The following is a 1,287-nucleotide window of genomic DNA, read 5'->3' as shown; positions in this document are numbered from 1 at the left end:
TTTTTTTTTTTTTTTTTTTTTTTGCCTATATTACTGATTATGTCTACAGTGTGAGCAGTATCTCATATTTTATGCTGTGGCTGTAATGTCCACTATGATGAACTGGAACTAGAAATGTGATCTGAAATAAACTCTTTGTTTCCTAAATGAATTTTGTCTGGTTATCGCTTCTTTCCTTATGAGGTAAAGTTGGTTCTGCCGGATTTAGCCTGTCAGTGCCTGCTTTACTTCCTGCCCCCTCCCCTCTTAGCATTTATTTGAAGACCCAAACAAACTATGTGTTGTAGCAGCTGTTTCTAAAGCATCCCAGGGTAACAAAACAAAGCCAATTACTTCTCAACCTTCTACAGAATTAGGAACACCATCAATAAGGTGAAACATGTAAATTATTTGAGGGGGAAAGCAAGTGAATAGGTACTTGTGGTAAAACTACAATGATTAATGACCAATATAACTGCAGATATATTTAGGTGTCTGGTATGGGGTAGAAGTGTATATCCACCTGCCTTGCATTCTCTCATTCTCAAGATGATTGGCTTATCTAGCCAAACTATCTTTGTGAATATTACATAAAAATCCCTACAATGAAACTAAGAGTAATGGAGTATGATGTATGGAGGAGCAGGCTGTCCCACCACCCGGCTAGCTTATATCTGAAATAACCACACAGAAATTGTATTAATTAAATTACTGCCTGACCCATTAGCTCTAGCCTCTTATTGGCTAACTCTCACATCTTGATTAACCTATCTCCATTAATGTGTTATCGCCACTTGACTGTGGCTTACCAACATGAGTCTAACCAGCATCCCTCTTGGGCAGGAGAGCCATGGGGTCTGCCACACTTCCCTTCTTCCCTGCATTCTGTTCTGTCTACTCCACCCACTTAAGGGCTGCCCTATCAAAGGGCCAAGGCAGTCTCTTTATTCAACCAATGAAAGCAACACACAAACAGAAGAACTTTTTACAGGAGTACCCATAAAGTTAGACCACTGCTACTCTACCAGTATATCATGATCAGCTATGTTCATGAATAGCTTTGTTCTCTTATTTAGATGCCAGTGAATTTCAAAAAGAGTGTGTCTTTGTTTTTGTTTCTGCGACGACAGAGGACTGAAACAGAGCTAATTTAGCTTACTTTTTAAAGTCTCAAGCAGTAAACTGTGAAATGTTTGTGATAAAAATACATTTATTGCCGGGCGGTGGTGGCGCACGCCTTTAATCCCAGCACTCGGGAGGCAGAGGCAGGCGGATCTCTATGAGTTCGAGACCAGCCTGGTCTACAGA

Source organism: Microtus ochrogaster, chromosome 5, assembly GCF_000317375.1.
Source record: "Microtus ochrogaster isolate Prairie Vole_2 chromosome 5, MicOch1.0, whole genome shotgun sequence".
NCBI lineage: Eukaryota > Metazoa > Chordata > Mammalia > Rodentia > Cricetidae > Microtus > Microtus ochrogaster.
Note: the sequence above shows the minus strand (reverse complement) of the source record.